We start from the raw sequence: 25,750 nt of genomic DNA, 5'->3' as shown, positions 1-25,750 counted from the left end.
GACACAGGACTCCATCCCTGGTCTCCAGGATCATGCCCTGGGCTGAAGGAGCTGCTAAACTGCTTAGCCACTGGGGCTGCCCCATTTGGTGCCATTTTAAATGATTATTTTTCTGTTCATAATCTATCTGATGCCAGTATACTGGATTTTGGCCAATTCTGATAACTGTGCAATGGTAGCTCATTCATATTTGCATTTGCTTTTCCTTAATGATATATAGTATGGAACAGAATATCACGTTTTTTTAATAATAAATTTATTTTTTATTGGTGTTCAATTTGCCAACACATAGAATGACACCCAGTGTTCATCCTGTCAAGTGTCCCTCTCAGTGCCCTTCACCCATTCACCCCCACCCCCCACTCTTCACCCCTTCCTCCATCCCCAGTTCATTTCCCAGAGTTAGGAGTCTTTATGGTCTGTCTCCCTTTCTGATATTTCCTACCCTTTTCTTCTCCCTTCCCTTCTACTCCCTTTCACTATTATTTATATTCCCAAAATGAATGAGAACATATAATGTTTGTATACAATGGAATATTCTTCAGCCATTAGAAATGACAAATACCTACCATTTGCTTCAACGCAGATGGAACTGGAGGGTATTATGCTGAGTGAAATGTGTCAATCAGAGAAGGACAAACATTATATGTTCTCATTCATTTGGGGAATATCACATGTTTATATGAAATCTCCTATCTCATTCTGTGAAATATCTGGTAATGTCTTTAACTTACTTTTTAGCCAGGTTTTTTTTTTCTTGTGGTTTGTTTGAGAAATGCATTGTATAGCGTCTTTCTTTCCTTCCTTCCTTTTATTTTCTTCCTTTTTCTTTCTTTCTCTTTATATCCTTTCTTTCTTTCCTTCTTATATATATTTGTATCTGTATATTTACGACTGCTCAACTCTACAGAAGTTTTGCAATTTATCTGAAATACATTCTGTCTCTGGTTTATTGATTGTCTCTTTAGGTTTTATTTCTGTCATATTCAGGGGAAATGGGACACATCTTCTCTAAGAGACATTTCACATCACATTTTCCAGTCATCCAGATCATACTAGAAGTGGAACCATACCAGTCATGGCACCAGCTGCTCTCCATCGGTTCCCGTGTTCCGGAAACCCCAAGTGTCTGTGTTCTGCTGCTATAATCTTTGCCTATGAGGTAGGCAAAATGTGCCAGTGTTTCTGATGACTTGGTGAAGAGTAAATAACTATGCTCTGGGGTGACACCAGGAATGGTAGTAAAAGTCCTTATGACGATCCCATCTCGAGGCCTAGAGAACACTCAGTGTAAGTCCATACATGCTACAAACGAGCTTCCAAACAACAAGCCATTTTGTTCAGGCCCAATTGATTGAGGACAGAACTCAGGAGGTTCATCCGGTCTCAATTCCCCACATCTGCTTGTCACCTCTACAGTGGAATCTGCTAAAATTTCTCACTCCTCCCCTCTGCCCTTCCCCACACATTCTCTCTCTCTCATTCGAATAATAGTCTTGAAATATAATACATTATATATTTATCATGTTTAATGCTTACATATTTTATACAATATAATTCCAATTATATAATAGATAGATAGATAGATAGATAGATAGATAGATTAGAAATTAAATGCAAATATCAATATTTTTTTCTAAGGGAAAAAAATATCTGTTACCACAGATGACAGCATAGCATATTCCAGTTTAGCCCCTTGAAGAAGAGCTTGAACCATAAGGCAACAGGAAGATTGGGGTGATGACCATCCTGTGCAAATAATGGGAGCAAGGGAATACAAATGACGGCCCTCTGCATCTTTTCCCTCATCACTGAAAGGAACTCCTTGTTGATGACGGAGGAGGTAAAGGGAAGAATCAGGACAGGACAGAGAACACCCAGCAGTCTGATCTCTGAGGACTCACTGGTGGCATTCCCATCTGCCCCTTATCAAAGGTCTCTCACCTTAGACAAAGGTAGCAATACTAGTGATTTTTTTAAGATGCAAATTTGACCAGGTATGGGATTGTCTCCCCCTGTCTGAACATCAGCTCTGAAAATGACTCCATGGGGATTGAGGATGAAATGTGCCTGGAGAACGTGAGTCAGAACTGAGAACTCATGAGACTCCAGGGACTCCTATACAGCATAACACTTCACTGAGGATATTGCCTGCCCAGTTTGTAAGAATTTGTGTATTTTCTTAGACATCTGGCCCAGAAGTCTGGTCTCACAGGACCCATGCGACAGCGCTCCCTGCTGCGCTAACATGCTTAGCCCACCCTCCCCTCTGACTCCACCAAACACTCCTGGAATGGTGTCCAGAATGTGCAACTTGATCATTTTAATGTCACTGCCCAGGAAAGGAGAATGAGGAGTTGTCCCCATCATCTTTGGCCCTGACACTTATTTTAAAAAAACTAATGGTCTTCAGACAGTTAAATACATGATAAATTGTATTGTGCTCATATTACCAGATATTTCAGAATTATCTGTCATTGAGTTTGCTTCCTCCAGGTGCCTCAGGCCCTTACCACTATATCATCATCTTGAAACAAATAAATGTCATAAGGTTCTCAGGGTACCTAGATGGTTCACACCTTGTAATAATTCTATGTGAATCCTTCTTTCGTTTGAATGTTGTTGTTGTTGTTGTTTTCTTGTTACTATATAGATTTCCTGTCAGGTCTGCATCCCCCATTGCTAAGGCTTTTCAGCCTATATTTGCTATGACAATATAATGCCATCAGGGGAATTGTGTCTTCCACTCCTACTGATTTGTCTGAGATCAATTTTTCAATGAATGTTAGCCAGAAATTCTAATTTGTTTGTCCCTCTGATATTCTTTGTATTTCTAGGCTCATTCTGTTATTTATTCAGCATGATGATTCCTATTAAAAGAACCTTACTATAAATGGACCTCTCCTCACTTTGGATGGGTTCTTCAACCTCCCCTGCACTGAAACCCTCATGGTCCTGCACTCTAATTACATTGGACCCTAACCTAGAAATATTGTTCAGAGTTCCATGGAAGTCACTGAAGTTGTGTGTCTAAGATCTGAGTCCAATAAACAGCTATTGTCTAACATCTTGCCTAACAGGGAACCATAGGGGATGAGTAGTAGACAGTGAAGGATTAAACCGGGGCAGTGTCCAAATGGCAGGATGACACCAAGTGTGTAGATGTATTTGGATGATGGTGGTTGAAGCTTCACTATATTAAGTCATGCAATCCATTGCCACCATTTCTTCTCACTTACATAAATCTGCTTAATTTTTGGCAATCTTTTGCAGTTTTCAGTTTTCAATTTTTTCCTACTCGTTATATTCCCTCCTAAATGTTTTATTCTTTTTGATGCTATCCTAAATAGAATTGTTTATTAGTATCTTTTTTTGGGCTTCTTCATTTTGGATATAGACAACAATACCTGGCTATGATAGGGCATTACCACTTGAACTCCTGTGGGAAATACTAGATAGATCTCAATGAGGATTGATGATAGAGTTTGTTCCTATTTTGGAAAAGTAGGAACAAGTAACGAAACAGGAAAGAATATGAGAAGGAAGCTCTGCATCCGTGACCTTAAAATAAGCAATCTCACATGATTGTATGCACAGGAGAAAGTAGATGACTAAGTAAAATGGCTGCTGCCTCGATGACTTATGGGGAAAATAGAAAACCCTAAAGCTTTTCTTCTTTTGCAGTTTGACATACACCTGATTTATGTCTTCTAGAACCTATGTAGTCATTTGTGAAACATGTATTTCACAAGAACCAATAATTCTTCGGTTGTTGCAGACGAAGTAGTAATAGGTAGGGTGAGGAAGGAGCTTCCCTCTTTGTTCCTGACCCAGTGATTTGGCAGGAAGGGGAGGAGAGATATGCTTCCAGCTCTTTGCTTCCTCAGGGTGTGGCCCCTGGTAGAGGACACCCTCCTCCCTATAAGCAGCCTTTCTCTGCTGGTTCCCCAGCTTCCACTCCCTCCTCCAAGCTCTAACATCTCACCCATCTCCTTACTGGACCATGATGCCCCGTCTCTGAGCACAATGATATCTAGGGAATGACCCTCAAGATTTGACACACAGCTAGGACTGCTGGATTATTTGAAGGATGATTTAAAAAAAAGTATATTTCATTCCAATCAAGCATCCTTATTGTCTTTTTACACTGGAATCATGCAGTGAGTAACTATAAGTTTCTGGTTATAAATTATTTCCCAGATAATGATACCTTGTTTAAATGATTCATATGTTCCACTACTGAGACATCTTCAGTTACAAATAAAGAAGTTATGGAAATTATTCAGTATTGAACCTCTAGAGTAAGAGCCAGATATTCATAAAGTACATAATTTTCAAATACATTTTAATATATGAAATGGATATAAATATCTAAAATACATAGATATAGATGGGATATGACATATGAATAACAAAAAGGTCAGATTGTGAAAATAAGGGTAATTCACATTGAGGAGGACGGGGACCATCTAAGTGAGTCCTTAGGGGAGGAGGTTGTGAAAGACCAGCAGTCCTCCCCTGAGATGTGTGGGTCTGCCCACCTCTGAACTCCAAGGGAGGAAAGATCTGAATGAGGATTCAAGGGAAGTTTCATGGACCTTCAAGAAAATTAAGGTTCCCTTGCAAAGATGCATCTTCTCTATATAAGATAGTAGCCTATCCCCAGACATCTACTCCACATGTTTGCCCTGCTCTGCTTCTGGTCTTGGACAAAGGGAAGTGCAAGAAGGAGAAGTTGGAGACAGAATTATGTCTATGACAACATAATTTCTATGACAGAAACTCTGTCATAGAAAATCGTGGTTCAGGGAAATGCCCTCTCTGGGCCTGTTGAAGAATGAGAGAGGCGTTTTTCATGGAATCCCAAATGAAGGGAAGATTTTCGTCCTCTACTCTGAAAATGGAGGTGTTTAGTGTTTGGAGAACCAAATCAATAACAGACGGATAGGAAGTCAAAAGTTACAAGATGTCCAGGAGAGGAGAGAAGGTTAACAAAAAGTGCAGGGTGAGGGAGGACCATCTAAGGCAAAGGGAATGGACATCCTCTGCCTGGATCATTGTGAGTTCTCCAGCATAGAGTCCCCACCCTTCCAAAGGAGAGCTATCTGAGGAACCTCTGGAATGTGTTGGAGTGAATGGATGAGGGCATGAGGAAGCTAGATGGATACAGAAAACCAGGGGGAGAAGATTGATCTTTTCAAAGCTCAGGCTACTGTCACGTCAGAGAAGCCCCTGTGAACAGAACAACTTGTCATCTGCCACTCACCTTAATCTTCCAGTTTGAGGGAACTCCCCCGCACTCTTCTAGGGCACCCCCCAGTTATTCTTCCCATCACAAGGGTCCTATCCTCAGTTGCCATCTCTGAGATTTGGTCACCTGAACAAGAACCATAATCATGCTGACCTTGTTGTTCCTGGAGCTCATGTGTGCAGAATAGAAACAGGTGGGTATTCTGGAATCCCACACTGTGGAGGGGTTGCATGCTGGGCACCACGTCCTGTGTGTGAGGGAAAGATCTGCTCTCTGAGCTACACTTGGGTAGCAGGTGGTGTTCTCATGTGCATTTTAGGTCACAATTGGGCATTAAACCATGAAGGAAATATGATAGCGCAGCCTCCTGGGCACCACCATGATCTGCGGACAGAGTCTTACTCCTTATTTCCTTTTGCTCTTGCGAATGGAGTCACTCATGACATATGGGGTCACATTACCCATGATTGGTCCCTACATGATTCTGGACTGGTGATGCCTTTAGTCACAGGAAGAAGGAAGAGATGATGTAGGTTTCCATGTGGGTTGAGAAATGCCACCATCAAGTTTCACCAGGGGTTATAGAGTCACAGCAGAGGAGAGCCTCAAATGAGTGGAGTACTGCTCCAAGTACCACTGAAGCAAGTTCAGGCCATTCTCACGTGTGAACAAGGTTGGCATCAGTCCTAACTTGTCAGTCACAATGGCCCAGAGCCTCCTGGTGTCCACACAATCATGACCTGTATTTAAATCAAAATAGTACTTCACAGTCAGGTTTTTCAATGACAGAATAAGATAAACCTTTTGACAACTTTTAAAAGAAAATGTATGATATGCAAATATGGAAATAAGTACTGAAATGTGGACAAAAATAAAGAATGATAAATATGGGTTAATAATAAATAACAGGTACACTTTATTAAGAAGAAGAAAAAAAGTCCAAAAATGCTTTAATAGACCGTTCCCTTAGAAAAAATACACAATGTTATTAGGAACTATTCCTCAAAAAGACATAAGATACAGGGAGCTTCAAAAGAGAAACTAACGAAAATAAAGATACAACCATTCAAAATCTTTGGTAAATGGCATAGCAGTCCTAAGAGGGAAATACGTCTCAATAGAAACATCCCTCAGAAATTTTGAAAAAAACCCAAATACACAAGATAACCTCGCACCTAAAGAAACTGGACAAGAAAAAAAAGAAACTGGACAAGAACAGTAAATAAAACATACACGAAGAGAAGAAGAAAGCAAAACTCAACAATAGAGAGACCACAAGAAATGTAGAACAGATCAACAAAACGAGGTGTGGGTTCTTTGAAAGAATGAATACGAAACATAAACCATTACCATCCTCATTTAAAAGAAGAGCAGGGATCCCTGGGTGGCACAGCAGTTTAGCGCCTGCCTTTGGCCCAGGGCGCGATCCTGGAGACCTGGGATCGAATCCCACGTCGGGCTCCCAGTGCATGGAGCCTGCTTCTCCCTCTGTCTGTGTCTCTGCCTCTCTCTCTCTCTCTTTCTGTGTGACTATCATAAATAAATAAAAAATAAATAAAAAAATAAAAGAAGAGCAAATGACTCTAATTAATAAAATCATGAATGAAAAAGGGGAGATCAGGGATCCCTGGGTGGTGCAGCGGTTTGGCGCCTGCCTTTGGCCCAGGGCGCGATCCTGGAGACCCGGGATCGAATCCCACGTCGGGCTCCCGGTGCATGGAGCCTGCTTCTCCCTCTGCCTGTGTCTCTACCTCTCTCTCTCTCTCTCTCACTGTGTGCCTATCATGAATAAATAAAATAAAATAAAATAAAAATAAAAAAAGAAAAGAAAAAGGGGAGATCACAACCAATACCAAGGAAATACAAATGATTTTCAAAACAAATTATGAGCAGCTAGTGCCAATAAATTAGGAAATCTAGAAGAAATGTACGCATTTCTGGAAAAATGCAAATTACCAAAACTATAACAGGAAGAAATAGAAAACCTGAACAGGGCAATAACCAGGGAGGAATTTGAAGCAGTCATCAAAAACCTCCCAAGACACAAAAGTCCAGGGCCTGATGGCTACCAAGGTAATTCTATCAAACGTTTAAAGAAGAAATAATGCCGTTTCTACTAAAAATGTTCGAAAGAATACAAAGGGATGGGATACTTCCAAACTCGTTCTATTATGGCAGCATCACCTTAATTCCAAAACCAAACAAACCTCACAAAAAAGGAGAAGTATACATCAAATCCTTGATGAACACAGATGCAAAAATTCTCAACAAGATATTAGCCAATAGGATCCAATAGTACATTAAGAAGATTATTCACCATGACCAAGTGGGATTTAATCGGGGAATTCAAGACTGGTTTAACACTCATAAAACAATAAACCTGATACATTACATCAAGAAGGAAAAAACAAGTATCATATGATCCTCTCAATAGATGCAGAGAAAGCATTTGACAAAATACAGCATTCATTCCTGATCCAAACTCTTCAGAGTGTAGGGTAGAGGGAACGTTCCTCAACATCTTAAAAGCTATCTATGAAAAGCCCACAGCAAATATCATTCTCAATGGGGAAACACTGAGAGCCTCCACTAAGATCAGGAACAAGACAGGAATGTCCACTCTCACCACTTCTCTTTAAGATAGTACTAGAAGTCCTAGACTCAGCAATCAGGCAACAAAAAGAAATAAAAAGCACTTAAATTGTCAAAGAGTATGTCAAACACTCCCTCTTTGCCGATGACATAATACTGTACATAAAAACCCAAATGATTCCACCCTAAGATTGCGAAACTCATACAGCAATTTGGCAATGTGGCAGGATACAAAATCAATGCCCAGAAATTAGTGGCATTTCTGTACACTAAAAATGAGACTGAAGAAAAAGAAATTAAGGACTCATTCTCTTCAGAGAGATGGAAAAAATCATCTGAAGATTTTTGTAGTATCAGAAAAGACCCCGAATAGCCAGGGGAATTTAAAAAAAAGAAAACCACACCTGGGCGCATCACAATGCCAGATTTCAGGTTGCCCTTCAAAGCTGTGGTCATCAAGACAGTGTGGTCCTGGCACAAAAACAGACACATAGCTCAATGGAACAGAATAGAGAATCCAGAAATGGCCCCTCAACTCTATGGTCAACTAATATTTGACAAAGCAGGAAAGACTATCCACTGGAAAAAAGTCTCTTCAATAAATGGTGTTGGGAAAATTGGACCTCCACATTCAAAAGAATGAAACTGGACCATTCTGTTACACCACACACAAAGATAAACTCAAAATGGGTGAAAGATCTAAAAGTGAGACAAGATTCCATTAAAATCCTAGAGGAGAACACAGGCAACACGCTTTCTGGACTTGGCCGCAGCAACTTCTTACAAGATACATATAAGAAAGCAAGGGAAACAAAAGCAAAAATGAATTGTTGGGATTTCATCAAGATAAAAAGTTTCAGCGCAACAAAAGTGACAGTCAACAAAACTAAAAGACACCATACAGAATGGGAGAAGATATTTGCAAATGACCTATCAGATAAAGGGCTAGTTTCCAAGATCTATAAAGAACTTAGTAAACTCAACAGCAAAGGAACAAAAAATCTTATCATGAAATGGGCAAAAGATATGAAGAGAAATATAACCAAAGAAGACATAGACATGGCCAACAAGCACATGAGAAAATGCTCCGCCTCACCTGCCATCAGGGAAATACAAATCAAAACCACCACGAGATACCACCTCACACCAGTGAGAACGGGGAAAATTAACGAGGCAGGAAACCACATATGTTGGAGAGGATGTGGAGAAAGGGGAACCCTCTTGCAGTGTTGGTGGGAATGTGAACTGATGCAACCATTCTGGAAAACTGTGTGGAGGTTCCTCAAAGAGTTGAAAATAGATCTGCCCTACACCCAGCAATTGCACTGCTGGGGATTTACCCCAAAGATGCAGATCCAGTGAAACACCGGGACACCTGCACCCCAATGTTTCTAGCAACAATGTCCACAATAGCCAAACTGTGGAAGGAGCCTCGGTGTCCATCAAAAGATGAATGGATAAAGAAGATGTGGTCTATGTATACAATGGAATATTACTCAGCCATTAGAAATGACAAATACCCACCATTTGCTTCGATGTGGGTGGAACTGGAAGGTCTTATGCTGAGTGAAATAAGTCAATCGGAGAAGGAGAAACATTATATGGTCTCATTCATTTAGGGAATATAAGGGAAGGGAGAAGAAATGTGTGGGAAATATCAGAAAGGGAGACATAACGTAAAGACTGCTAACTCTGGGAAATGAACGAGGGGTGGTAGAAGGGGAGGAGGGCGGGGGGTGGGAGTGATTGTGTGACGGGCACTGGGGGTTATTCTGTATGTTGGTAAATTGAACACCAATAAAAAAATAAAAAATTAAAAAATTAAAAAAAATAGTGAAAGGGAATAGAGGGGTAGGGAGAAGAAATCTGTGGGAGATATCAGAAAGGGAGACAGATCATAAAGACTCCTAACTCTGGGAAATGAACTAGGGGTGGTGGAAGGGGAAGAGAGCAGGGGGTGGGGGCGAATGAGTGATGGGCACTGAGGGGGTCACTGGACATTATGACCACTGGGTGTTATGCTATATGTTGGCAATTTGCACTCCAATAAAATGTAACTTAAGAAAATAAAGGAAAGGGATCCCTGGGTGGCGCAGCGGTTTGGTGCCTGCCTTTGGCCCAGGGCGCGATCCTGGAGACCCGGGATCGAATCCCACATCGGGCTCCCGGTGCATGGAGCCTGCTTCTCCCTCTGCCTCTCTCTCTCTCTCTCTCTCTCTCTCTCTCTGTGACTATCATAAATAAATAAAAATTAAAAAAAAAGAAAAAAAGAAAATAAAGGAAAGTGTTACAGGGAGGCACCATTACGTGCCAGCATCCCTGAGGAATATGCTCTACTGCAGTCACCAGTAAAGGGATTCACTACCTTAGTGTTTGTGCCCCAGTTGGTAGCTATGGCCCCAGGACTGTAGCCCACCCCCTGATCTGTCTCTGTCACTGTGCTTAGCATCAGTGTCATACACCTGACTGTAAGCTCCACAGAAGACTCTCAATGATGAGGACCAGAGACAAGGGCCCAGGGGTTTTTGTGTCACTTCCTCCTTATCTGAGATGTTGTGGGTAAGTGAAGCTGCTCCCACTACCATGTTCTGTAACACAGTAGTAGTCAGCCTCGTCCTCAGGCTGGGCTCCTGTGATGGTGATCGCCACTTTGTTCCATCCAGAGATGGATCCAGAGAAGCGATCAGGGACTCCAGAGGGGTGGCTGTTAGTGTTGTAGATAATCGTGCGAGGAGCCCGCCCTGGGGTCTGCTGGTACCAGCTGGAGTAGTTACTTGTAGTGACTGACCCAGAGCTGAGGCCACAAGTGAGTGGGACTGTCCCTCCTGGAGAAAGTGATGGTTCCTGGGTCACTACAATCTGAGAATCAATTCCTAAAACCAAAAAGAGAGAAAGGTGTTGTTATGGGAGACAAGAGTCACATGAATCCCTGCTTATCTGTGCCCCCAACAAATGCAAAGTCCACTTGCCTGATCTGAGCCAAAAGCAAGGAGCCCGAGAAGAAGCAACGTCCAGGCCATGGTGGGGACCCTCACTGGAGGTAGGCTCCACAGGCTCTTTGGCTGGAGAAGGGTGTCCCTGGACCATTTCATGACTTCAGACCTATGAGAATAAGCAAGTGCTTTATGCAAATCAGCTTCCTCTATCCCCCTGCCCCAAGGTCACCCGCAAGTCACCTGGGAGATCTTGAAAGTCACAGATACTGGGACTTCACACACACAAATGTCTGCAGGGTGACCTGGGACACAGACTGGCAGGAAGACATTTTTCTCCAAATCAATGACCTATGACTCTGGTGACGTCCATCCCAAAGTTCCTCACTGCGAATCCTGACAGCTGTATGAGGATATGGATACATTCTCCAATTCCTGCCCAGCCTCTAAATCAGCTCAACTCTAACCGTTCTTTGGAACATTTTCTTCCCTCCCAAGGGACATTCTTCCTTGTCACTTTGGAGGATCTTAGCAGTCACTCCTGCAGCCATGAGGACACTGGGAAACTCAGAGTCCATGTGACAATTGTAAAGATTGTGGTCTCCACTTCGTTAATCAGGGACCATGTCTGCAGTAGTCCAGGGTGAGCCGACCAAGGATGACTCTTTATCAGAAATGAACCCAACACTCTGTGAACAAGTGATCCTCATGGAGCATTTTGTTTTTTGTTTTTGTTTTTTCTCATAAATTTATTTTTTATTGGTGTTCAATTTCCCAACATATAGAATAACACCCAGTGCTCATCTGTCAACTGTCCCCCTCAGTGCCCATCACACATTCGCCCGCACTCCTGGACCACCTCCCCTTCCACCATCCATATTTTGTTTCCCAGAGTTACGAGTCTTTCTTATTCTGTTCATGAAGCATTTTGAACTCCATTTCCCATTGTGTTCTGCTGAGGATCAGAGGGTCCCAGAAGGCTGGGGAAGGAACCTGGAGAAGGAGGACTAACAGGAGCATAAGGAGTCTCCAGGAACAGGGGAATATGAAGCTCAGGCTTCGAGTTTGCTCAAGTGTTAGATACCAAAATGCCTGCCATTCATTTTACAACACAAAACCAGGGGAGGGGCAAGATGGCTGAAGAGTAGGGTCCCCAAATCACCTGTCCTCACCAAATTAACTAGATAACCTTCAAATCATCCTAAAAATCAATGAATTCGGCCTGAGATTTAAAGAGAGAACAGCTGAAATGCTACAGTGAGAAGACTTCACGCTTCTATCAAGGTAGGAAGACGGGGAAAAAGAAATGAAGAAACAAAAGGCCTCCAAGGGGTAGGGCCCCCACGAGGAGCCAGGCTAAGGCTGGAGCGAGTGTCCCCAGGACAGGAGAGCCCCGTCCCGGAGAAGCAGGAGCTGCACCAACCTTCCCGGCGGAAAGGGGCTCGCAGGGAGTTGGAGCAGGACCCCAGGAGGGCGGGGATGCCCTCGGGCTCCCTGGGACACTAACAGACACCTGCGTCCCAGGGAGAGTGCACCGAGCTCCATAAGGGCTACAGCGCACACTGCGGGACCCGGAGCAGCTCGGAGGGGCTCTGGCGGAGGCTCCGCCGAGGGGGCTGCCGGGCCAGGAGCGCGAACCCAACAGCGCAGGTGCCGGAGCTCAGGGCGCCGGGACACAGCCCAGGATCCGGCCTCCCCCCGGACAGGCAGAGGCTGGGAGGGTCCAGGACAGCAAGGACGCTCCTCTCCCAAGGTGAGTAGATCACCAGCCCCACCCCGGAGCCTCCAGGCCCCTGCAGACGGAGTAGTTCCTGCGGGAGCTGAATCCAGGGCTCCAGGGCTGCCACAGCCACTGGGGTTGTCCCTCCTGCGGCCTCACGGGGTAAACAAGCCCCACTGAGCTCTGCACCAGGCAGGGGGTAGAGCAGCTCTCCCAAGCGCTAACACTTGAGAATCAGCACAACAGGCCCATCCCTCAGAAGACCAGCTAGATGGACAAGTTCCAGGGGAAGTCAAGGGACTTAAAGTATACAGAATCAGAAGATACTCCCCCCGTGTTTTTTTTTTCTTTTTGATTTCTGATTGCTTCCCCACACTTTTTTTCACCTTTCTTTCTTTTTCTTTCTCTTTTTCCTCTCCTTTTTCCTTTTTTCTCTTCCATTTTTCTTTTTTCTTTTTTTCTTTTCTTTCCTTCTCTCTCTCTTTTTCTCCTTTTCCCAATACAACTTGCTTTTGGCCACTCTGCACTGAGCAAAAGGACTAGAAGGAAAACCTCACCTCAAAAGAAAGAATCAGAAACAGGGATCCCTGGGTGGCACAGCGGTTTGGCGCCTGCCTTTGGCCCGGGGCGCGATCCTGGAGACACGGGATCGAATCCCGCGTCAGGCTCCCGGTGCATGGAGCCTGCTTCTCCCTCTGCCTGTGTCTCTGCCTCTCTCTCTCTCTCTCTCTCTCTCTCTCTGACTATCATAAATAAATAAAACCTTTAAAAAAAAAGAATCAGAAACAGTCCTCTCTCCCACAGAGTTACAAAATCTGGATTACAATTCAATGTCAGAAAGCCAATTCAGAAGCACTATTATACAGCTACTGGTCACTCTAGAAAAAAGCATAAAGGACTCAAGAGACTTCATGACTGCAGAATTTAGAGCTAATCAGGCAGAAATTAAAAATCAATTGAATGAGATGCAATCCAAACTAGAAGTCCTAACGACGAGGGTTAACGAGGTGGAAGAACGAGTGAGTGACATAGAAGACAAGTTGATGGCAAAGAGGGAAACTGAGGAAAAAAGAGACAGACAATTAAAAGACAATGAAGACATAATAAGGGAAATAAACGACGGCCTGAGGAAGAAAAACATACATATAATTGGGGTTCCCGAGGGCGCTGAAAGGGACAGAGGGCCAGAATATGTATTTGAACAAATCCTAGCTGAAAACTTTTCTAATCTGGGAAGGGAAAGAGGCATTCAGATCCAAGAAATAGAAAGATCCCCCAAAAAAATCAATAAAAACCGTTCAACACCTCGACATTTAATGGTGAAGCTTGAAAATTCCAAAGATAAAGAGAAGATCCTTAAAGCAGCAAGAGACAAGAAATCCCTGACTTTTATGGGGAGGAATATTAGGGTAACAGCAGACCTCTCCACAGAGAACTGGAGGCCAGAAAAGGCTGGCAGGATATATTCAGGGTCCTAAATGAGAAGAACATGCAACCAATAATACTTTACTCATCAAGGCTCTCATTCAAAATGGAAGGAGAGATAAAGAGCTTCCAAGACAGGCAGAAACTGAAAGAATATGTGACCTCCAAACCAGCTCTGCAAGAACTTTTAAGGGGGACTCTTATATATCCCTTTAAGAAGAAGTTTAGTGCAACAATCCACAAAAATAAGGACTGAATACATATCATGATGACACTAAACTCATATCTGTTGATAGTAACTCTGAACGTGAACGGGCTTAATGACGCCATCAAAAGGTGCAGGGTATCAGACTGGATAAAAAAGCAGGACCCATCTATTTGCTGTCTACAAGAGACTCATTTTACACAGAGGGACACCTACAACCTGAAAATAAAAGGTTGGAGAACAATTTACCATTCAAATGGTCCTCAAAAGAAAGCATGGGTAGCCATCCTTATATCAGATAAACTAAAATTTACCCCGAAGACTGTAGTGAGAGATGAAGAGGGAAACTATCTCATACTTAAAGGATCTATCCAACAAGAGGACATAAGAATCCTCATTATATTTGCCCCAAATGTGGGAGCTGCCAAATATTTAAACCAATTAATAACCAAAGTGAAGAAAGACTTAGATAATAATACACTTATACTTGGTGACTTCAATCTAGCTCTTTCTACCCTCGATAGGTCTTCTAAGCACAACATCTCTAAAGAAACAAGAGCTTTAAATGATACACTGGATCAGATGGGTTTCACAGATATCTACAGAACTTTACATCCAAACTCAACTGAATACACATTCTTCTCAAGTGCACATGGAACTTTCTCCAGAATACACCACATACTGTGTCATAAATCGGGTCTGAACTGATACCAAAAGATTAGGATCGTCCCCTGCATATTCTCAGATCATAATGCCTTGAAATTAGAACTAAATCACAACAAGAAGTTTGGAAGGACCTCAAAAACGTGGAAGTTAAGGACCATCCAGCTAAAAGATGAAAGGGTCAAGCAGGAAATTAAGGAAGAATTAAAAAGATTCATGGAAACTAATGAGAATGAAGATACAACCGTTCAAAATCCTTGGAATCCCGCAAAGCCATCCTAAGGGGGAAATACATTGCAATACAAGCATCCATTCAAAAACTGGAAAGAACTCAAATACAAAAGCTAACCTTACACATAAAGGAGCTAGATTAAAAACAGCAAATAGATCCTACACCCAGCAGAAGAAGAGAGTTAATTAAAATTCGAGCAGATCTCAACGAAATCGAGACCAGAAGAACTGTGGAACAGATCAACAGATCCAGGAGTTGATTCTTTGAAAGAATTAATAAGATAGATAAACCATTAGCTAACCTTATTAAAAAGAAGAGAGAGGAGACTCAAATTAATAAAATCATGAATGAGAAAGGAGAGATCACTACCAACACCAAGGAAATACAAACGATTTTAAAAACATATTATGAACAGCTATACGCCAATAAATTAGGCAATCTAGAAGAAATGAACGCATTCCTCGAAAGCCACAAACTACCGAAACTGGAACAGGAAGAAATAGCAAACCTGAACAGGCTAATAACCAGGGAGGAAAATGAAACAGACATCAAAAACCTCCCAAGACACAAGAGTCCAGGGCCAGATGGCTTCGTAGGGGAATTCTATCAAACGTTTAAAGAAGAAATCATACCTATTCTCCTAAAGCTGTTTGGAAAGATAGAAAGAGATGGAGTACTTCCAAATTCGTTCTATGAGGCCAGCATCACCTTAATTCCAAAACCAGACAAAGACCCCACCAAAAAGGAGAATTACAGACCAATATCCCTGATAAACATGGATGCAAAAATTCTCAACAAGATAGTAGCCAATAGGATCCAACAGCACATTAAGAAAATTATTCACCACGACCAAGTAGGATTTATCCCCCAGACACAGGGCCGGTTCAACACTTATAAAACAATCAATGTGATTCATCATATCAGCAAGAGAAAAACCAAGAACCATATGATCCTCTCATTAGATGCAGAGAAAGCATTTGACAAAATACAGCATCCATTCCTGATCAAAACTCTTCAGAGTGTAGGGATTGAGGTAACTTTCCTCGACATCTTAAAAGCCATCTAGTTAAAGCCCACAGCAAATATCATTCTCAATGGGGAAGCACTGGGAGCCCTTCCCCTAAGATCAGGAAAAAGACAGGGATGTCCACTCTCACCACTGCTATTCAACACAGTATTGGAAGTCCTAGCCTCAGCAATCAGACAACAAAAATACATTAAAAGCATTCAAATTGGCAAAGAAGACGTCAAACTCTCCCTCTTCGCCAATGACATGATACTTTACATAGACAACCCAAAAGCCTCCACTCCAAGATTGCTAGAACTCATACAGCAATTTGGCAGAATTTCAGGATACAAAATCAATGCCCAGAAATCAATGGCATTTCTATACACTAACAATGAGACTGAAGAAAGAGAAATTAAGGAGTCAATCCCATTTACAATTGCACCCAAAAGCATAATTTACCTAGGAATAAACCTCACCAAAGAGGTAAAGGATCTATACCCTAAAAACTATAGAACACTTCTGAAAGAAATTGAGGAAGACACAAAGAGATGGAAAATATTCCATGCTCATGGATTGGCAGAATTAATATTGTGAAAATGTCAATGTTACCCAGGGCAATTTACACGTTTAATGCAATCCCTATCAAAATACCATAGACATTCTTCAAAGAGTTAGAACAAAGTATTTTAAGATTTGTGTGGAATCAGAAAAGACCCCGAATAGTCAGGGAAATTTTAAAAAAGACAACCACAGCTGGGGGCATCACAATGCCAGATTTCAGGTTGTACTACAAAGCTGTGGTCATGAAGACAGTGTGGTACTGGCACAAAAACAGACACATAGATCAATGGAACAGAATAGAGATCCAAGAAGTGGACCCTGAAATTTATGGTCAACTAACATTCGATAAAGGAAGAAAGACTATCCACTGGAAGAAAGACAGTCTCTTCAATAAATGGTGCTGGGAAAATTGGACATCCACAAGCTGAAGAATGAAACTAGACCATTCTCATACACCATACACAAAGATAAACTCAAAATGAATGAAAGATCTAAATGTGAGACAAGATTCCATCAAAATCCTAGAGGAGAACACAGGCAACACCCTTTTTGAACTCGGCCACAGTAACTTCTCTCAATATACATCCACAAAGGCAAAAGAAACAAAAGCAATAATGAACTATTGGGACTTCATCAAGATAAGAAGCTTTTGCACAGCAAAGGATACAGTCAACAAAACTAAAAGACAGCCTACAGAATGGGAGAAGATATTTGAAAATGACATATCAGATAAAGGGCTAGTTTCCAAGATCTATAAAGAACTTCTTAAACTCAACACCAAAGAAACAAACAATCCAATCATGAAATGGGCAAAAGACATGAAGAGAAATCTCACAGAGGAAGACATAGACATGGCCAACATGCACATGAGAAAATGCTCTGCATCACTTGCCATCAGGGAAATACAAATCAAAACCACAATGAGATACCACCTCACACCAGTGAGAATGGGGAACATTAACAAGGCAGGAAACAACAAATGTTGGAGAAGATGTGGAGAAAAGGGAACCCTCTTACACTGTTTGGAATGTGAACTGGTGCAGCCACTCTGGAAAACTGTGTAGAGGTTCCTCAAAGAGTTAAAAATATACCTGCCCTATGACCCAGCAATTGCACTGTTGGGGATTTACCCCAAAGATTCAGATGCAGTGAAACGCCAGGACACCTGCACCCCGATGTTTATGGCAGCAATGTCCACAATAGCCAAACTGTGGAAGGAGCCTCGGTGTCCATCGAAAGATGAATGGGTAAAGAAGATGTGGTTTATGTATACAATGGAATATTACTCAGCCATTAGAAACTACAAACACCCACCATTTGCTTCAACGTGGATGGAACCAGAAGGTATTATGCTGAGTGAAGTAAGTCAATCGGAGAAGGACAAACATTGTATGTTCTCATTCATTTGGGGAATATAAATAATAGTGAAAGGGAATATAAGGGAAGGGAGAAGAAACGTGTGGGAAATATCAGAAAGTGAGACAGAACATAAAGACTCCTAACTCTGGGAAACGAACTAGGGGTGGTGGAAGAGGAGGAGGGCGGGGGGTGGGGGTGAGTGGGTGACGGGCACTGAGGGGGACACTTGATGGGATGAGCACTGGGTGTTATTCTGTATGTTCGTAAATTGAACACCAATAAAAAATTATTTTATTAAAAAAAAAACTATCAGTAGCTGCAGATTTTAACAGGACAAAGAGAATGGGGACCTGACAGTCTCTACCAGGCCAGGAGAGATCCTGACCACATCAGAGAATAATAATCAGTGGTGAACCCGCCAGTGCTGATTCAAAGGATGCCAGGCCCTGCACTCATTACCCCAAATAGGGAGCCCAAACCCTTTCTGGTTTACACTGGCTCTGAGAGCAGGTCCTCAGCACCTTCCCCCTGTGGGACAGTGACTTCTGCTTCATTCCTGAACAAAAGAAACTATTTGGGCAGCCCGGGGTGGCTCAGCTGTTTGACACTGCCTGCAGCCTGGGGCATGACCCTGGAGACCCAGGATGGAGTCCCAAGTTGGGTCCCTGCATGGAGCCTGCTTCTCCATCTCCCTGTGTCTCTGCCTCTCTGTGTCTCTGTTTCCATCTCTCTCTCTGTCTCTTTCTCTCTCTCTGTCTCTCATGAATAAATATGCAAAATCTTATAAAAAAAAGAAAAGAAACTATTTAACTTTTGTCCTTACCTGATCCCTCCAAAACTCACAATCTGTCATTGCGCACTCTTATACTTTTATGACAATATATTTATTAGCACAAGGTTTTAAGATTCTGTTTTTGTATAAGAAGATATAACTGAAAACATCGGTTATATTACCAAGATGTTGACTAGAATGTCATACTGGTTTTATATATATAAATTTTCTTTTATTTATAATATATTTATAAATATATATTTTTATTGGAGTTTGATTTGCCAACATATACTATACCAACCAGTACTCATCCCGTCAAGTGCCCCCCTCAGTGCCCAGCACCCACTCACCCCATCTCCCCTTCTACCACCCCTTAGGGGAAAAGGAGAGAAAATGAATGGGATAAATTAGAGACGGTGACAAAATATGAGACGCTCCTAACTCTAGGAAATGAACAAGGGGTAGAATGTCATATTTGAATGAGATATATGCATCTGTATACATCTATACACACATAATCAGATAGACCAGTCAGATTTAGGGAAGTAGCATTGACTTTATGGATCCAGTAAAACCTCTTGGGAATATCATCCTACCACCTTACAGAGTTTCCAACGGCTTTACCAGGCTAGTCAGGAGGTCATGTCCTGGCAGGTGCAGGAATCTTGGGATATCTTGGTACCTCAAGAACAGAAAAGGCACCCAAGCGTATATGTGTTGAGGGATGACAAGGATCTGACACAAGTTTTGTCTTGTCTTCTATACTGGAGGAGCTGTTAAACATTTCATCCACAGGTTTTTCACAAAAGTTGCAGCAAATCACATTTTAACAAGAGCCTATATGTTCAAGTGCCATGCTTGCTGCAACTATATTTAGTAGAAATCAGGGTGGTTATTGAGAAAACATATAATTTAATGACACATCTGAGTAAATACTTTAGTTGATTCATGTTCATTATAACCTGAACTTGATCCTGATTCTCTCTAGCTTCCTAAAATCTCTGGCTACAAGTCTGAAAACTAGCATGTTGATTTTTCTCCCACCTTTGGAAAGTGCATTCAAACCGCCCTATATCCTGAAATCCTGAAAGGTAACTGTGAATCCAATGATAGGACCTTCAGAGAAGTCACCACAGCTGCTCATGTAGAGGTGGTCTTCATGCCAGTGGCTCTCTGGGACAGTCAGAGATCACCAGACACATTTGAACTACAAACCAGGAAAGTCTGTCAGATTGTCACAGCCTTCTATCACTCTACCTGAAGACACATGAGCTTGACATCAAGAAATCTCCACTGGTTGCCCTCAGAACTAAGCAACTGCCTACAATTTCATCCGATCATTTACCATCCTTTTTTCCCCCATACAAATGCCTCTTGTTTACTACCTGATTTCTTGAACCACAAGCCTTTCTTTGAGAATGTACCTCCATCAACCCCTCCTGAAATGGGTTTAAATAAATTGGCCTATTGTCAGGAGAGGGTCAACAAAACTGAACAATCTGCTAGCACAAATTTTAACACATGTATCTTTGGGAAATTTCAGAGAAGGGAGGGAACTAGCTAAAGATACGCTGCCCCAGATAGACCCCATTAGCATGAACATTAGTTTCACTTTAAACAAATGAAACTCAGCAGATTAGAAAAATTTTTAATCCCCCAAAACTGCCAGCTTGTACCAGGAAGAGAGCTATTACCAGGCTCCCTCTTTACCTAAGAGATGTATCTACACAGCAGGACAACCTCTCGTTTGCAAACAACTCCTCTCCCTTTCCCTCTAATGCACTTTCTCCTCGTTGGTCATCGGACCTCTGCCCCTCTCCTTCACTCACATATGTGTCATGGTGCCTGTCTTTGGAATTCTCCACGTCTGTGTGAATACCCACTATGCTGGCTATGAAATTGATTTTCTCCTGTTAATCTGCCAAATTAGATTTAATAATTCTTTATTAAGTCTTTAATAAGAATTAGATTCTTATGAAAACAAGGGACCTGAAGAACACAGGAAATACTTAACTCCACAGCAACAGGCACTGGTGAAGATTCATCAAAGGTCAGTCAAGAGTAAGCAGAGATGTTCATCACTAGGACTCCTGATCAACAGTCCCCTGGATCAGGGGCTGATCCTATATCCTGGAAATTTGAGGTAGACGTCATCCTGCCTCAGAAATGCATCCTCACACTGTCTTAGCTGGTGGAGCCCCTAGCCACTCTTTTCCCAAGAACCCCACCTCCTTCCCCTCCTTCCAATTCTCATCCCAGTCCCGGCTTCCTCTATGTCATGAGGACTCTGACTTTCCTCATCATCATCCCCTCTCCAGTACTCCTAGTCTGACTGGGAAAGAGTCCACACCCCTGCCACGCCCCCCCCTACATGCTCACGACCTGCTCCATCACGATCTGTGCAGGACTGGGATGTCATTGTGGGACATCACATTCTGGGGTACACCTCCAATGTTCCAGCTTCACCCCACCAAGCTCACCCCTCCTCAGTATCCTGGGACAAGCTTTCCTCATTATACGTATTCTGTGTTCTCTCTCTTCCCCCAGAAACTGTCTGCTCCCTGATCATGGGGCCTCTCCCATGTCCACTTGTGTCCCACATCTCTAGGCTCACATGGGGCACATACTAGGTGTTCAGTAGGTGGTGTGCATGCACACTGTAAGGACAGTGCACCATCCTCAGTCAGACACAGGTTGACTCTGTGTCTCCTGTTCTGTCCTGATTTGTCACAGTGATACAGGACTGCCGATCCCAATGGTCAAGAACGAATTCTTGAGATATATAATGTTGGTAACAAGTGGCTTTTATTATAGGAGTAACAGGTCCTATGGGCAGAAAGCTGCATTGTGATGGTGAGGAGGGACTGATGATATGCTTTTTAATAAGTGGAGGTTGGGGATAGTGTAAAACTCTAAGGAATTTGGAAGCAGGGCTTTCAGGACCTTCATGATTTAGCTGCTGTTAAGTTGAGGTTATTCTCAATCTTTAATAATGATAAACATTAAGGCACTAAGAAGCCATGAGTTCCTTGAGCAACTCACTCTCTGCATATATGTCAGGTCTCTAACAGTGGGCTGCAGGAAGTAAGGACATTTAATTTAATCTATATTTTCTTGTCTTTCTTTCCTCATCGACAGATTCTGAACAGAGCATCATGCTCCTGACAACAAGGAAATGTTCCTCAATAAGAGAAAACCATAGAATGTGTTCGAGCCAAGGATAGGGTGCAGGGACTGAAGTAAAGAGAATCAGGATCATTTTGGAGCCAAGGCTCCATCAGGTTGACCACAGACTGCAGTTTACACCGAACAAAGGAGGAAGCTGATCTGGCCAAACAGTGGGTACTACAAAGCAAAACTCATTTCTGGGGGAAAAGCAGGTTTTTGTCTCACTTTCTCCCAGGCCCAGAGCACTGTGTGACCATCGAGGTTGTCATCATAGGACTGGCAGTAATAATCAGCCTCATCCTCAGCCTGGATCCCAGTGATGGTCAGGGTGGCTGTGCTGCCTGACTTGGAGCCAGAGAATCGAACCGGGACCCCCGAGTGTTGATTGCTCTTACCATAGATGATAGTTTTAGGGGACTTTCCTGGGAGCTGCTGGTACCATTGTGCATCATAACCACTGCCGATGTTGGTGTTACTTCCAGTGCAGGAGATGGTGACCCTCTGCCCCAGGGCTGCAGACACTGAGGGCGGCTGAGTCAGCACAGCCTGGGCCCAGGACACTGCAAGGGGGAGAGACACAGAGAGGATTATGTTGGGGTCTGGGGAGAAGAGGAGGAAGTAGAACTCCACATGTCCTCCCAGGACCCTTCCCCCATCCTCACATCCAGTCACCTGTGCAATGAGCGAGGAGGGTGAGGAGGAAAGGGGACCAGGCCATGGTGGAGGTCATCACTGATCCTGCCTTCAGTGGTCCCACAGCTGAACAGAGCCTCCTCTCATCTCTCTCTTCCCCTCTTCTTCTTCTCTGAGAGGGAGGGCCCATCCATGCAAATGAAACCCTGGCTTTTGACACCCACCTTCCCTTGGGTCGGGTTCCTCTGCCTTAGATGACAAGGCCATGGGCAAGGGAGGGGCTGTGTAAGGCCAGAGGGTGGGGAGGTCCCAGCTGTGATCTCTCAGCAGAGGGCAGAAGCAGTGCCAGGTGGCAGGTCCAACTCTGATTACCCAGACTCCTCAGTAATGGAACCAGAAGGCCCCCTGGTGTCCAGATGCAGAGGCACCACTGTGTGACAAGGTGACCAGGGCCCACATCTCCTGCTTCCCCAAATCTTTGCCCAATGTTCCCTGCATTAGGGCCAGGCCAGGTACCTGTATGCCAGCTCACATTACTTCAGGGCTCACTATTTGCTCCACTGAGAATCTTCAGAGAGAGTTTGTCCACAGCTCCCTTGACCATTCCTGATCAGGGCTAAGGTGGTATCTCTTATACAAATTCCTCTTAGAGTTCAGGATCCAGTCCAGAGCAGTAACACACCCCATGGACACATGGCCCCTGCTATGCAGGATGCTGGGACTTTCCTCTCATGAGGCTTCTCTGATTTCCAGAGTTATCTTCCCCTGAGTTCTGCACAGCACTGAGGACATGGGGACAAAATTACCAAACAGACAGAGCTTCTTGGATAAAGGGATTTGGAGACAGACCACTTTCTAGGTTGGGCACAGCTCGAGTCTCTGCAACTTGTGTCCAGCATGTTCAGGATACAATATTAGTTGTGGACCCCCTATGACTACAGGCATGGATTTCTCCTACCCCAGGCCCCCTGGACTCAGAAGATTCTGTCAAACATCCCGCTTGTGATTGGGGGAGAGTTGGTGCTTAGGGGAGTGATGCCCCTGAGCTCACAGGGCCTGTGATGCTGGGATGGGTCACAAGACTTTCCATCAGACTGCAGCCTGGTTGGAGGTGGCAGTTGGGTGATTGACGGAGTGACAGCTCAGGCAGACAGCACAAGAAGGGGTATCTCATGTCCTCAGGGGCCTGGAGCTCCTTGGGAGCAGCCCTGAGGCTGAGGTCTCAGAATCAATGGAATGATCAGGCTCAGACACTGACTGGTGCCAAGAGATGTTCAGAGACTGAGCTGTTCATGGGGATGGGGACTCCTCCTGGGTATCCTGAGCATCAGCCTCATCCAGAGGAACAGGCTCTGTGCACATCCAGGCTACCCTGGTGACAGGACCCCAGTCACACTAGATGTCACCAGTGTTTCCTCTTAAGGAAGCTTCTGGCTCCCAGAGATTGATGCTCTGAGAATGGCTGACTGAGGACAGGTTGGCTCTGGAGGGATGGAGAATCCTGGAAACTGCAGCATCCAGGATGCTATTCACTCAGGCAGAGGAAAGAACTCTGCGTGTGTGTGTGTGTGTGTGTGTGTGTGTGAGAGAGAGAGAGAGAGAGAGAGAGAGGGAACGCAAGATGAAGAATGATTCAAGATGACCCTTCTCCCTCTAATGACTTCGAAACATGCTGAGAACATGGTTCTCCATGGAAACGCTCTTCTAAATATCCAAGTTCTTGAACTTGCATTTATTTATTTAATAATAAATTTATTTTTATTGGTGTTCAATTTACCAACATACAGAATAACACCCAGTGCTCATTTAAAGGTAAGTATCTCAAAGATTTTTTTTTATTTGAAAAGGTTATTTTTTAAAAAGATTTTATTTATGTATTCATGAGAGAGAGAGACAGAGAAAGAGAGACAGACAGACAGGCAGAGGGAGGAGCAGGCTCCATTCAGCCAGCCCCACTGGATCCCAGGTCTCCAGGGTCCCAACCTGGGCTGAAGGCAGCACTAAACCGCTGAGCAGGGGCTAACTTGAAAAGATTATGTTAGCCAAGAGGACTGTGGTGAGAGCAAACGTGTTAACAATCCACTGAATCAGGAGTCTAGGATCTGTTTATTGACAAGAAATCTGTCCATTCCTTGTCTCTGAAGACACTACACCTACATCTGTAGGGTTTCCAGATGTCATGGAGCACAGGGCAGGGGTGAGATCCAGCCTCCTCCTTCTTACCCCACAACCCAGTCTCACCCAAAGTCCCTTGAGTTCCCCCTGGTGTATACCAGGTGTGAGAAAACATACTGCTGAGAGTTTTGTCTCTGTGTGTGTAAAAAAACGCTACAGCCTGGGACTGTTTCTATGGTAGAAAATGTTTCTGTGGTGGATCTACGGTCCACAGAATTCTTCAGAATGAAAACTTGGGGCATCATAAAAATAATGACTTATCTTAAAATATGCAGGCAAACCTTTGTCTATGGATTCCTCCAGGATTCGCCATGACTGAGGGCACTGGATAATTCTGAAGTAGGTAAAGTCATTACATCCGATGTGCAAAAACCTAAAAGTAGATAAACACATGCTTTTTAGGAAATGTAATAATTTTACTTTCATATTAAATATAATGGAGTAGGGGGTGCATCTAGGAGGTGCAGGTCGTTGAGCATCAACTCTTGTTTTTGCTGATGTCCTAATCCCAGGATAGTGAGCTCGAGCCCTGCACAGAGCTCTAAACTGAGCCCAGAGTCTGCTTGAGCCACCTTCCCTCCTCCTCCGCCCGCCCGCTGCTCCCCACTGCATGCTCTCTCTATATATAAAAATAAAGAAACCTCTAAAAATATTAAGACTGACTAAGAGTGCTGGGTAAAAAAAAAATGGAGCCAAGATCTTAGAGCAGGAAGGAGAATATGAGGGGTTTCTTGCAACTCCGTTTTCTTATCATTCTCCTCCAAGAGATGGACCCTTCAGACTAGAACCTACAGAAGATCATTTCTGGTTTTCAATGAAATCCTGATGTGGAGACATAGTTATACCTGAGGAGCCAGAGGGAGAGACCAAAGCCAAGGGACAGAGGACCAGAGGGGAGAAGAGAAGAGATGGGGTGTTGTCGGGGAGAGCCTGCAGGATCTGGTCCAAGTTCCCATGGAGATGGTTCAGAGAGAGGAGACTGTGTCTGTGACCAGCGTTTTGGTCAGTGTATCCCCTGTGGATATAACAGTAGTGGCACAAGGTCACACTCC

At 43.4% G+C, this 25,750-nt stretch overlaps 1 pseudogene across 1 annotated transcript in view; it reads right to left on the bottom strand.

Annotated features, from left to right (window-relative positions):
* Positions 1-12,326: 12,326 nt before the first annotated feature.
* The window catches only part of LOC144299428 (immunoglobulin lambda variable 1-40 pseudogene), a 59,876-nt pseudogene continuing 46,452 nt past the window's right edge, over positions 12,327-25,750 (bottom strand). The window contains exons 2-3 of the transcript XR_013366167.1: positions 22,116-22,450; positions 12,327-12,392 (exon numbers count right to left, since the gene is read on the bottom strand). The product of XR_013366167.1 is annotated as an immunoglobulin lambda variable 1-40 pseudogene (transcript). The remainder of the gene's footprint in view (positions 12,393-22,115; positions 22,451-25,750) is intronic.

The sequence above is a fragment of the Canis aureus genome, chromosome 27 (genome assembly GCF_053574225.1).
Source record: "Canis aureus isolate CA01 chromosome 27, VMU_Caureus_v.1.0, whole genome shotgun sequence".
Taxonomy (NCBI): Eukaryota; Metazoa; Chordata; class Mammalia; order Carnivora; family Canidae; genus Canis; species Canis aureus.
This window is presented reverse-complemented; position numbering and strand designations above follow the sequence as displayed.